This window comes from Heterodontus francisci, chromosome 28 (assembly GCF_036365525.1).
Source record: "Heterodontus francisci isolate sHetFra1 chromosome 28, sHetFra1.hap1, whole genome shotgun sequence".
NCBI classification, from domain to species: domain Eukaryota; kingdom Metazoa; phylum Chordata; class Chondrichthyes; order Heterodontiformes; family Heterodontidae; genus Heterodontus; species Heterodontus francisci.
In genome coordinates, this window is record NC_090398.1 from 25,245,250 (window position 1) to 25,258,455 (window position 13,206).

The 13,206-nt window shown below is 44.2% G+C and overlaps 1 protein-coding gene across 10 annotated transcripts in view; it reads left to right on the forward strand.

The window, feature by feature from the left end:
* Positions 1–13,206, forward strand: part of LOC137385144 (NACHT, LRR and PYD domains-containing protein 3-like) — a 99,275-nt gene that overhangs the window by 31,709 nt on the left and 54,360 nt on the right. Inside the window, exon 3 of one of the 10 annotated variants that reach the window (XM_068060048.1) lies at positions 7,010–7,194. The exons of the other annotated variants lie outside the window; for them this stretch is intronic. The gene's annotated coding sequence lies outside the window, so the exon portion shown is untranslated. The remainder of the gene's footprint in view (positions 1–7,009; positions 7,195–13,206) is intronic. 10 annotated transcript variants of the gene reach the window in all.

Genomic DNA, 13,206 nt, shown 5'->3' on the forward strand with positions numbered 1-13,206 from the left:
ATATCATAACATATCTTTTCCTCTTCTTTTTCACACCTAACAAGTATTTGGTAAAAGTATTTTTGTCTTTTTTCCTCGTGAAGAGATCTCTGCAGAGAAAACTTCTTCTTCAATGTTTCTTTAATCGGTGTGTATGTGTAAGTGTTTGTGTGTGGTGGGCTTATCTAGAAGGGATCATTCATATTTTAATCTGTATGTGAATGCTTTGCATCCTAGTTTTATAATAAATTAATTATTCTGTTGTTTCTTCAAGAATCCTGATCAGTGGATTTTATTCTGAAATAAAAAACGGACTACATAATTAGTCTGAGCGATGACTGGGTAAACACTTAAATATATATTGTGACCCATGGAGAAATGGAACTAGAGAAATACAGTGCACTTCTCCAGTCTCGTTGGTAACAGAGGTCTCTGTGACTCTACAAAGACTGAGGAATGATTACATGCTATTTCCAAATGCCCAAGAAGACCAGACACTGAGTGCTCCAGGACCCAATAGGATTACACGATTTGCAATGTCCCAGGAAGCAAATGACTTCACACATGTTGCCACGCGAGCCGCTCGTTTAAACTAGGGTTTGTTTAAGAGAGGGATTCCAGATCTAAATATGGAGCTTTTCTGGACCCACTGTTAGGGCCCCAGACAGTTGAAAGTCTGCTATCCAGGGAGCTGCCACATTGCGTTTATGATGACTCTCAAAGCTCTTTGAGCTCCAACACAATGTGTATGTATACCATCTATTTCCAGGGCTCATGACTGTCCTGAGAAACCCCTAGACATCAGCTAAGTATTCATAGAATAAGAGCAATTACCCACAAGGAATATCATTAAGTAGGTCACTGGAGTCCTGAGGAAGACGTTCAGATGGCTTAGCAAGACAGCAAGTGCCCTAGAGTGCTCTGTCGAAGTACCCAAACTCATGTTGATATTCTGGAAATCATTGGAGTGCATGAATTACAAACAACAATTGTGGAAGAGGATCCAGATGAGGAGCCAGAAGAGGGGACTGCTGAAGTACAAGAGGAAGAGGAGGTGGTCCAGAAGGAGCAGCAGAATCTTCTAGGTTCTTGGCTTCCTCTGGAAGGAACACTCATTACCACCTTATTGAAAAGTGCTTTTTGGATGCGGGCTTCACGAGCAGATGACAGAGTACTGTGGTCACGTGCCACACCTTCCAAGTATCGGGATTTAACAGGCACTCCATCATCTGCACTCAATCGGTTTCAACTCTTTTCCATGAAGAATGACGATCGCAATAAAAGAAGTCAACCGACTCCACCATGAACCAATTACCATCATAATTCTGTACATACATAACCATGTAAACATGACACAATATCCACAATATTATTATGCTATTCACCCCCATACGTACCTTAATGGCTATCTATATATGTTCTTGTGAAACCAGGTGTTTCTACGAAGTACGACCACAGTGCCAGTAGCAGGCTGCTGAGAATTTGAAGGAGATAGATCATGTTTCTTCCTGGGAAACCTTCATGAAGTTATGGGCTGTGATACATTTGGGCAAGGGCTTCAGCAGCCTGGGCTACCTGGCTGACTGGCAATGGTGCAGTAGCAGGGAAGGGAACATATATATAGATAGGGTGGGAACACCAATATGTTCTTGCACCATGATTCCCGTGCCTTTAAATCTGGTGCTGTCTTCATGTGCCTAATAATCTGGTGAAGGACAGCTCTATGGCTATTGGAAACACTCTGCAAGTCCCTTTCAACATAACAGCCTAGATATAAACTGGCTGCTGCATGAAATTGCATTACTCATCCATGGAAGTTGCAAAAATTGCATGGAAACTGTTAAGGCCTTCATTTCAGATCAGTGTCATTCCATAGATGCTGCAATGCATGAATTGGCAGCTGCCAATTTAGGCATCAGAAGCTGCATGATGTTAAGCTTCACAGGTCAGTGGCTGGCAGTGATTAGCAACTCAACTCTGGAGAGCAGGTGTTACAAGCTTTTCATCAAGCGATGGCCCAAAGTGGAGGCCGACTCGTCTATCCACCCATCCACATAACATAGGATTTCCTGCTGGATCTCCATTTCACCTAGTGTTGTTTTGCTGCACACAGCAGCCTTTTTATAAACATTGGCCCTGCGAATATCTCATCTCATCTACAGTGGAACAAACATTGACCCTTGCCCCCTGGAATGGTGGCACTTATAATGTCCTATCTGTATTGTATGGCTGATGCACATCAACGCCCGATGCATCCCACTGTAAGGATCTGTCCTCTAACATGGCATGTCCGTTAAAGATGCTGCCTTTCTCTGGGCTGGTGCCTCAGACAGTTGCTGACATTCACACAATGCATTCTGCCTCGTTCTCCACATCTTCCCCCCCGCCCCCCCTTCTGCTCCTCCTCATTCGCATCCTCTTCCCCCATGGAGCGTGGTGACGTGGAGAGATGTTTTCTTTTTCTTTTCTCATTTGGCACTTGCTCTGATGAGTGGGATAGTTTTTCTGCTCTGGAGCCTGCAAGGATAATGCGGGGTTGGGACCCCGTGTCTGTGGCCACTGTAAGATGATGTGTGCGATGAGACCATGTGGAGCCTGGGAGTAAGTATAGCTTTAGGATATCAAAGATCAGAAATAGATAGCTTCAATCAGGAACTGGAGTGAACACCTCCATCTAGGTGATATGCCCATTGCTCTACCTCTGCTGCCACCTCCTGATCATGCCACGAAATGCTTCCTCAATGAGAGTGATATCATGCAGGCATGGTTGTCTTACCCCGGTCATGTCCTGCTGCTGTTCATTATGTTATTTTTTAAGGGAAAGAATGATGATTGTGAATGAGTGGATTGGCAAGTTTCATTTCATGTGTGATGCCTCACATGCATGAAGAGCAGCGAGACGTGTCTGAGGTGTGAATAGAAATTGTGAAAGTCGGGGCAGTTACAGAACAAAGAACAGTACAGCACAGGAACAGGCCATTCGGCCCTCCAAGCCTGCGCCGATCTTGATGCCTGCCTAAGCTAAAACCTTCTGCACTTCCGGGGTCCGTATCCCTCTATTCCCATCCTATTCATGTCTTTGTCAAGATGTCTCTTAAACGTCGCTATCGTACCTGCTTCCACCACCTCCCCCGGTAGCAAGTTCCAGGCACTCACCACCCTCTGTGTAAAGAACTTGCCTCGCACATCCCCTCTAAACTTTGCCCCTCTCACTTTAAACCTATGTCCCCTAGTAGCTGACTCTTCCACCCTGGGAAAAAGCTTCTGACTATCCACTTTGTCCATGCCGCTTATAACTTTGTAAACCTCTGTCATGTCGCCCCTCCACCTCCGTCGTTCCAGTCAAAATAATCCGAGTTTATCCAACCTCTCCTCATAGCTAATGCCCTCCAGACCTGGCAACATCCTGGTAAACCTCTTCTGTACCCTCTCGAAAGCCTCCACATCCTTCTGGTAGTGTGGCAACCAGAATTGCACGCAATATTCGAAGTGTAGCCTAACTAAAATTCTGTACAGCTGCAGCATGACTTGCCAATTTTTATACTCTATGCCCCGACCAGTGAAGGCAAGCATGCCGTATGCCTTCTTGACTACCTTATCCACCTGCGTTTTCACTTTCAATGACCTGTGGACCTGTACGCTCAGATCTCTCTGCCTGTCAATACTCCTAAGGGTTCTGCCATTTACTATATACTTCCCACCTGCATTAGACCTTCCAAAATGCATTACCTCACATTTGTCCAGATTAAACTTCATCTGCCATTTCTCCGTCCAAGTCTCCAACCGATATATGTCCTGCTGTATCCTCTGACAATCCTCATCACTGTCCGCAACTCCACCAACCTTTGTGTCGTCCGCAAACTTACTAATCAGACCAGCTACATTTTCCTCCAAATCATTTATATACACTACAAAGAGCAAAGGTCCCAGCACTGATTCCTGCGGAACGCCACCAGTCACATCCCTCCATTCAGAAAAACACCCATCCACTGCTACCCTCTGTCTTCTGTGACTGAGCCAGTTCTGTATCCATCTTGTCAGCTCACCTCTGATCCCGTACTGTACCAGTCTGCCATGAGGGACCTTGTCAAAGCCTTTACTGAAGTCCATATGGATAACATCCACTGCCCTTCCTTCATCAATCATCTTTGTCACTTCCTCAAAAAACTCAATCAAATTAGTGAGACACAACCTCCCCTTCACAAAACCATGCTGCCTCTCGCTAATAAGTTCGTTTGTTTCCAAATGGGAGTAAATCCTGCCCCCCGAAAAATCCTCTCTAATAATTTCCCTACCACTGACGTAATGATGAGCCTATAATTTTTTGGATTATCCTTGCTACCCTTCTTAAACAAAGGAACAACATTGTCTATTCTCCAGTCCTCTGGGACCTCACCTGTTGCCAATGAGGATGCAAAGATTTCTGTCAAGACCCCAGCAATTTCTTCCCTTGCCTCCCTCAGTATTCTGGGGTAGATCCCATCAGGCCCTGGGGACTTATCTACCTTAATGCTTAGCAAGACACCCAACTGATGTGTGGTGTGTGTGAAAGTCATTGTATAGTAGATGGTGGATTAGCGTATTGAATTTGTGCTGATGGCGATGACGGTACAATTATTGAAAAGTATGATTGCATGATTGCATCTTAATTTAACAACTCATGTGAAGTAATCAAATATTTTGTGTTCATACCAGACATGATGCAGTGGAGATTTACGAGGATGTTGCCAGCAATGGAGAAATGTAGCGATAAAGAAAGATTGGATAAGTTGTGCTTTCTTTGTTTGGAACAGAGGAGCCTGATTGGGAGAATAATTGTGGTGTATAAATTTATATCGGACCGAGATCGAATGAGGTTAAGTGAATTATGCATTTTAGCGTAGCGGTGAATAAGTGGGCACTGGTGTAAAAAAAAAGGTCGAAAAAACTGAGGGGAGTTTTGAAGGGTTTGTTCACCCAAAGGTTAGTAGGGCCTGCAACTCACTGATTGAAACGGGAGTTGACATTGCAACCCTCATTGCATCAAAACAAAAACAACTTCGGTATGCACGGAACAAAAGCTGGAAATTGTGATTTGACTGGTGAACTCTTTCTAGACGGCACGGACAAGATGGGTGGAATGACCTCGTCGTGTGGCCTGAAGTTTCTTTGTTTCTATGGAACTACGAACCGGGGAAGAACTTCTGGTGGTCACCTCCCGGGAGATCTCCTCCCACATGCAATGCATTAGTTATCTTTGTGGCCTCTTTCTCCCCTGCGAGTAGTGGACACGCCTTCTCATCTGTACTCCTCCATTGGGACTTCCAATGCCGCATCCGAGAACCTGAATGCACGCTTTCTAGGTCGTGCAGACATCCTTTCAAGTTGACTTCCCTCCCAGCCAGCACAATCCACCACCTCAGTAGAAGTGGATGAGTGAAAGCTATATCTCCGGAAAACTGTGTATAATCAGCGCTTGAATGCAAACCTGCAATTGCCTGTTCCATCGCCTCAAAGGCACATTTAGATTATGATAATCGTGAATTAGTCCGAAATGCATGTTTGATCTTTAGCTTGCCAGTAGCTCTTTGATATTGAGCAGGTGTAAATTTCTAAAGATTACCTGTGGCTCCAGTACATTTCCAGTTGTACACGGTTTATTACTGGCTTGAGAGTGACGGGTAATGAAGGATTTTTTAGGTTGTATGCTTGAAATTCATGGTCACCAGTAGAATGTTTATTTAGTCCTATTTGACATCTATGTACTTGGCACCACGTATGGTTTAACTAATAAATGAATACTTTGCAGTATTCTTCATCAGAGTAGATGATGCTATCCATGTGGTAGTGCAGAAAGAGGTATAAATGATATTGAATAAGAGCATAAAAGATAAAAGCAATGAAGCTTAGAAAGTTGGCAGTACACAAACTGAATAAGATGGGATGTAACTAGCTTTCTGAGGGCAGTAATTGTAGAAATTACCAGTGCTACTGCTATTCTCCTCCCATCCTCCTTCGATATGGGAGTTGTTCGATGGGACTGGATAATTGCAGATGTTGCATCCTGTTCAAAGAAGGATAGAGAGAAAACCTGAGGAAAGTAAGGCGAGTTGGTGTAAAGTCGCTGCAACAGAAACATTTGCACAGAGAGCAAATCAGGAAAAATAATTGACTCTTGGGAAAGTAAAGACCAATAAATGATCGTCGGAACCAATTTGTTAAGGGAACATCATTCTTTACTTAACTGATTGAGCTCCTGGATGAAGTAACGGTAAGGGTTGATGAGGGCAGTACGGTCGCTGTTGTGTATGTTGCACCTCCAAAAGCTATTTGATAATGTCGGAGCTCATAAAATTGTTAGATAAATGCAATCCTATCGGATCAATAGGACACTGGCAGCTTGCATTCAACATTGGCTAAGGGACAGAAAACAGAGTGGTGGTGAACGGTTCCTTTCAGACTGGATGGAAGTATGGCGGCGCAGTGGTTAGCACCGCAGCCTCACGGCTCCAGGGACCCGGGTTCGATTCTGGGTACTGCCTGTGCGGAGTTTGCAAGTTCTCCCTGTGTCTGCGTGGGTTTCCTCCGGGTGCTCCGGTTTCCTCCCACATGCCAAAGACTTGCAGGTTGATAGGTTAATTGGCCTTTACAAATTGCCCCTAGTATAAGTAGGTGGTCGGAAAATATATAGGGACAGGTGGGGATGTGGTAGGAATATGGGATTAGTGTAGGATTAGTATAAATGGGTGGTTGATGGTCGGCACAGACGCAGTGGGCCGAAGGGCATGTTTCAGTACTGTATCTCTAAACTAAACATAGCGATATTCAGAATGGCTCAATATTAGTATCACTGAACATTTTGATATATATGAATGACAGAGTTGTGGGTACATAGGCAGTGGTTGCATAGTTGGAAGATGCCATGAAACTCGAACAGGGAGTCAACAATATGTCACAGCGTGCTCAGTGCTTCAAAATGTTAAATTTTCATTCAATAGCACTAGATGTCTGTGCAGGTTTTCACAATGTATTTCTTACTTTTTTTAAATAGATTGGCTGCAGGATGCTGAATATTTTCATCATTCGCTTGTGCGAAGTTGGTGTCAATGTCCAGGACAGCTTGTATTGCCCATCTCTAATTTCCCTTGAACTGAATATCTTGCTCGGCCATTCGAGAGGGTATTAAAGAGTCAACCACATTGCTGTGGGTCTGGAGTGCCCTGTCGGCCAGACCCGGTAAGGACGGCAGATTTCCTTCTCGAAAGGAAATTAGTGAACCAGATGGGTTTTTACAACATTTGGCATTAGTTTCGTGGTCATCATTAGACTAGCTTTTAGGTCCATATTTATTAACTGAATTTAAATTTCGCCATCTGCCATGCCGGGATTCAAAGCATGTCCCGAGAGCATTAGGCTGTGTTCTGGATTACTAATCCAGTGAAAACCCCACCACACAGGCAATTATATACAACAGGGAAAAGAAACACACCGAACATCCATCTTTGTCCAAATGTTGTTAAAATAAAAATTTTCCAAATACTTCATTTACTGAAATTCAGCAGAATGCAATGTCACATGACAAAGTCAGAAACAGTCAATCTTCAACACAGCAGAGAATACGTAAAATATAAATTCAAACGTAAAAAGGGAAAAGGAATCAATGCAATCAAAGTAATGCATTTCCGAGTAATAATAATAAAGTAATAATAAAGTACACTCTCACAGCGATTTTTACGACACAAAGAAGTAACTTTTTAAACCCCAACAGGTGCATGCCATTATTTCTTCCTCAGTAACAACTATCCCCACAATTTGGACTCAACAGAAAATTTACATAATTCGTAAGTTTAAACCATTTATATGAATATTGAACCAACAGTACTTCCAGCTCTACATGTGGCATAAGACTTCCTACATTTCGCCAGACTGAGCAATAACCGTTCCACCCAATATTCTGTTGACTATTTTGCAACTGGTTTGCTATCCAACCTGCTGCTTATCCCGAAGCTGTGCATCCCATAGCATTCGTCTTGATTTGACAATATCGTACTGAATTGAAGGCTTATTGAAATTGCATGTATTTTACATCTGCCACATTTCCCATATTTACGTGATCTGCTACTTCTTCGAAAAATTCAGTAATGTTGCTCAAGCATGACTGTCTCTTTTTAATTCTGTGCTGACAACCCTTTCCTCTATTTTAGTTTTTGGGATTTCTTTCTCTCAAACATTTCAGTGAAAATTTCAATGTCTCTTCTATCACTGACAAAGTATAATACAAATATATTACGTATATGTATAAATGCGATTTGATATATTTTTGAAGATATCTTCGATAACTTTTCTGACAATCGAGAGAAGGCTAATGGGGGTGAGGCGGGGGGAGGAGGCTGTGGGTAAGTGGCTGTATTGGCTGTGGGTAAGTGGCTGTATTGGACTTGTCATGTGTTTTGAGGATAGGATGTACATGAACATTTTCCAGTTTGCCATTTAGATATCTGTGTTGTTGTATTGCAAAACCTTGACTAAGTGTGGGACTATTTCTGTAGCTTGTCTCCTACATTACAACCGTAAGGTTGTCGGTGCCAGTAGATTTTGTTTTATCCAGTTGACAAAGCTGACGCTTGATAGCACGTGGGAATAACCGACTTGACTGAAGACGGTGATTGTGGGGAGCTCAGCAGGAGACCAATATCATCCACTTGGCATTTCTGGCTGAAGGTTTTGCAAACGCTTCGAACTTGATGTTTTCCCTCACAAACTTGTATCCGCAATTATTGAGGATTCGGATGTCCATTGAGCCTCCTCCGAGCATTAGTTGTTCAAAAAGTCCAACATCATTCATGACTGGATGTGGCAGGAGTACAGAGCGTTGGTTGTCGGTTCACTTAGCTTCATCCAAAGCATGCTATTTCCACTGTTTAGCATGCATGAAGTCCTGTCTTGCCAATTCGCAGGTTGGCAACTCAGTAACGCCTGGTACTGCTCGTGGCATACTCATTTAGATACCTCATTGAATCATGGATGGTTCATTGGATCGATTCTAATGGCAAAGTGAGTGTTATACCGGGCAATGAGGTTGCACCTTTCAGTGGAATACAATTCAGCAGTTTCTGATGGCCCACAGCATCTCATCGATCCCCAGTTCTGATCTGTGAGACCTCTTTTGAATATAACTATCATTTATCATGGCAGTAATGTCACACAGCATGATGGAAAGTGTCGTCTGCGTGAAGATGGTCTTCAACGTCTCCACAAGGACTGTGCGGTGGACATTCCTAATAATATGCTCGTAAACAGATGCCTCTGCGTTAGCTAGATTCATGAGGATCAGGTCAAATAGGTTTTTGCTTGAGTTGGCTATCTCACCGCCTGCCACATTCCCAGACTGACAGGGCTGACAGACTGACTCCAGGACTCGACCAACTCAATGAGTAGTGGTGCTTCCAAGGCACTCTCGGTGATGAGCTTCCAGAGCACACACTGTGTTTCTGCTACCCTCCATCCTTCTTCCGAGCGGTGCTCAACCTTTGAGAGTATGTATTCCTCAGCTGAAGGAGGGCAGTAGTTGATAATCAGGTAGTTTCCTTGTCGATATTCCATCTGATGTCATGAGCCTTGATGGAGTCTGGAGCAAATATTGAGAACTGTCAGCTCCCCTCCCTCCTGTCCAGGCAATGTCCGTCCGAAGTTACAATTCCTTCCTGTGCCAAGACTTATGTTCGTCTCACCTGAAATGGAACCCCTCTTTCAGCCACGTGTTCACCTCCCTAATCTACTTGCCAATTTGCAAGTCGCATGGGTATTAATCCAGTTCTTACAAACATTTTTTCTTTCTTTTAATGTTAGCTCCTAGCTGCTGATACTCGCTGAATGCTTATGTTTTTCACAACACGGATTACAGGGACTGGGTTCCCCTATTCTCTCTCCAATAGCCTTTCAAGCCGATTTGAAATGTTGCTTAGTCTGGCACCAGATAGCCAACACAATACATCCGACTTTCCATCTAGATTAAAAGGATGCTACCAGCCCGTCCCGCTCCCCCGAATTATTGAACGCCCCCAACCTCCGCCCACCATCAACTACCATAATCACAATTCGGCTTCCGCTCCTGCACCTCCTCCAGCCCCCTTTGGGTCGGCCCCCTGCTCCAAGGTGCCATGGTCAGCAGTCTCGCTGTCCTTTGACAGTCCTTATCCTACTCGACACAGGTACCAGCTGCATTCCACTTGTTAGTTAGGATCAGTTTCTGTGCAACTTCCTTTGGTTTTCTATCTCATCCAAGTTCAGCTTAATCTGTACACATTCAGTCGCACCAACCTGATTCTGCTCCTCTGTGTGACCAAGTGAGACCAAGATCGGCAGCAAACGTTCCAGAGAGTCGTCCCCCTCCAATATGTTTCGTAGTATCTCAAAATCTCCGTGGAGCTCAATATAATCTGTTAACTGCGTTGTTTCACTTCTCATTATTAGATGTATCAATGATTCCGCTGTTGTGATATTCCATACATATTGGATAGAGTAAAAGTCCTCTGCACACTATATGCATCAATTTCCTTTTCCTCGTGCAGTATCTTTTCTTGCTGGTGCTAACTGATATCGCCCATGGCTATTATTTATTTTTATTTATCCATTTCATATATATCCTTGCACATCTGAACATCCGTTCTCCCTTCACTGTAAGGTAGACTGTATACATCATCCTATTAATCTGTTGGATTTCTTCATCCTTTTGATTGCTGTTACAATTGTTATTCGCAGTAATATGCAATTATAACCGTCTTCATGGTCCAGTGGTTTCAAATCAAAGAACTTTCCCTGGCCCTCATTGATTCCAATCTTGTTGCATGATCCTGAAGTCGACTCTGCTTTTGATATGGTTCGCACTTCATGTTGTTATTAGGTTTCAATTCGTATATTTGAGATAAGTATTTCAATTCCGAAATAAGGCAGATATTGTATCTGCTATCTAAGATTAGCTGTCTAAACAAAAATCAGCAAAATGCAGGTAAAGGTCGTGGATGTAAACATAATGACCTATTTAACCACAAAATAATTTAGTTTTAGTTATACAGCACTGAAACAGGCCCTTCGGCCCACCGAGTCTTTGCCGACCATCAACCACCCATTTATACTAATCCTACACGAATCCCATATTCCAATAACATCCCCACCGGTCACTATATATTTCCCTACCACCTACCTATACTAGGGGCAATTTATAATGGCCAATTAACCTATCAACCTGCAAGTCTTTGGCATGTGGGAGGAAACCGGAGCACCCGGAGAAAACCCACGCAGACACAGGGAGAACTTGCAAACTCCGCACAGGCAGTACCCAGAATCGAACCCGGGTCCCTGGAGCTGTGAGGCTGCAGTGCTAACCACTGCACCACTGTGCCGCCCAATAACTTGCATTATAAAATGTTAACGCCACAAGTGATTGATAGCTTCGGTTTAACGTATTTCACTGGCTTCAAGAGGCACTGAGATTATTAAAATTAAATGACAGATTTTGGAACCACTTCCGGTTATCTCAGATTCATGCTCCATTGTCCATATACTTCAATCAGTAATTATATACATCCGTGTCATTCAGTGTCACCTGGTGGCCGAACGAATCATCTGCAGCAGTACATTCAGTTTTTTTTATTAATTCATGGGATGTAGGCGTCATTGGCCAGGACAGCATTTATTGCCCACCCTAATTGCCCATGAGGAGGTGGTAGTGAGCTGCCTTCTTGAACCATGCTGTCCATTTGGGGTAGGTATACCCACAGTGCTGTTAGGAAGGGAGTTCATGGATTTTGACCCAGCGACAGTGAAGGAGGGGCGATAGAGTTCCAAGTCAGGATGGTTTGTGACTTGGAGGTGAACTTGCAGGTGGTGGTGTTCCCATGTATTTGCTGCCCTTCTCCTTCTAGTTGGTAGAGGTCGCGGGTTTGGAAGCTGCTGTCCAAGGAGCCTTGGTGCATTGCTGCAATGCATCTTGTAGATGGTACATACTGCTGCCACTGTGTGTCGGTGGTGGAGGGAGTGAATGTTTGTAGATGGGGTGCCAATCGAGCGGGCTGCTTTGTCCTGGATGGTGTCGAGATTCTTGAGTGATGTTGGAGCTGCACCCATCCAGGCAAGTGGAGAGTACCCCATCACACTCCTGATTGTGCCTTGTAGATGGTGGACAGGCTTTGGGGAGACAGGAGGTGAGTTACTCGCCTCAGGATTCCTAGCCTCTGACCTGCACTTATAGCCACGGTATTTATATGGCTACTCCAGTTCAGTTTCTGGTCAATGGTAGCCCCTAGGATGTTGATTTTGGGGGGATTCAGCGATGGTAATGCCGTTGAATGTCAAGGGGAGATGGTTAGATTCTTTCTTGTTGGAGATGGTCATTGCCTGGAACTTATGTGGCATGAATGTTACTTGCCACTTATCTTGCTGCATTTCTATACGGACTGCTTCAGTATCTGAGGAGTCACGAATGGTGCTGAACATTGTGCAATCATAAGTGAACATCCCCACTTCTGACCTTATGATTGAAGGAAGGTCATTGATGAATCAGCTGAAGATGGTTGGGTCCAGGACACTATCCTGAAGAACTCCTGCAGTGATGTCCTGGAGCTCAGATGATTGACCTCCAACAACCACAACCATCTTCCTTTGCGCTCGGTATGACTCCAGCCAGCGGAGGGTTTTCCCCCTCATTCCCTTTGACTCCAGTTTTGCTACGGCTCCTTGATGCCATACTCTGTCAAATGCTGCCTTGATGTCAAGGGCAGTCACTCTCACCTCACCTCTTGAGTTCAGCTCTTTTGTCCATGTTTGAACAAAGGCGGTCATGAGGTCAGGAGCTGAGTGGCCCTGGCGGAACCCAAACTGAGCGTCACTGATAAGGTTATTGCGAAGCAAGTGTCGCTTGATGGCACTGTTGATGACACCTTCCATCACTTTACTGATGATTGAGAGTGGGCTGATGGGGCGGTAATTGGCCGGGTTGGACATGCCCTGCTTTTTGTGTACACGACATACCTGGGCAATTTTCCACATTGCAGTGTAGATGCCAGTGTTGTAGCTGTACTGGAACAGCTTGGCTAGGGGCACGGCAAGTTCTGGAGCACAGGTCTTCAGTACTATTGCTGGAATATTGTCAGGGCCCATAGCTTTTGCAGTATCCAGTGCCTTCAGTCGTTTCCTGATATCACGTGGAGTGAATCGAATTGGCTGAAGTCTGGCATCTGTGATGCTGGG